This window comes from Camelina sativa, chromosome 17 (assembly GCF_030686135.1).
Source record: "Camelina sativa cultivar CO46 ecotype springtype chromosome 17, ASM3068613v1".
Classification (NCBI taxonomy): domain Eukaryota; kingdom Viridiplantae; phylum Streptophyta; class Magnoliopsida; order Brassicales; family Brassicaceae; genus Camelina; species Camelina sativa.
In genome coordinates this window covers 10,805,147-10,805,722 of record NC_141896.1, presented here as the reverse complement: position 1 = coordinate 10,805,722, position 576 = coordinate 10,805,147, and the positions used below count along the sequence as shown (strand labels likewise).

The 576-nt window shown below is 35.9% G+C and overlaps 1 long non-coding RNA gene across 1 annotated transcript; it reads left to right on the top strand.

Moving 5' to 3' along the window:
* Positions 1-576, top strand: LOC104756692 (uncharacterized). Its single transcript, XR_762320.2, has 2 exons — positions 1-216; positions 381-576. It is a non-coding gene; the product is annotated as an uncharacterized LOC104756692 (long non-coding RNA).

Below are 576 nucleotides of genomic sequence, written 5' to 3'. Positions count from 1 at the left end.
ATAGTAAACTAATCCATGAATTAAAAATAAAGGGGAATGAGTAGAGGAAAAAATTATGAGCTTTATGATCCAAAAAAACATTAGAATATCATGGGTTCGTTAAGGTGCTGCTTGAGTTTTATTGCCCTCCTTTAAATAAAGGATCATCAACTTCGTTTCTCTGAGACTTGTGCCCACAGAGTCTTCTCTTCTTCATCCGAGTTTCTTCTATTTCAGGTGAATGAAATGAGTTTTAGTTTATCCAGATGGATTTTGGATAAAAGTTTGTAATTTTCCTTGTGGGTTTTGATTGATTGACCGTGAATATATCATCACTTTACCCAGATTAATTTCGATTTGTATCTCCAAATTACTTGTTTTGATCATAATCCGTAATCCAGGTGAGAACAAAAAAAATGGCGTTTGAGACCACTGCGGAAGTTTGTGATGCGAATCAAGAGATGATTCATAGTGGCCAGCTCCGAGCTCTGCAACCCGTTTCACCTAAAAAATTCAAAAGATAATCATGTACTCCGATCATCATGTACTGCATCATGTACTCCGATCACCCAAATCTATACTCTTCTTTTCTTTCCT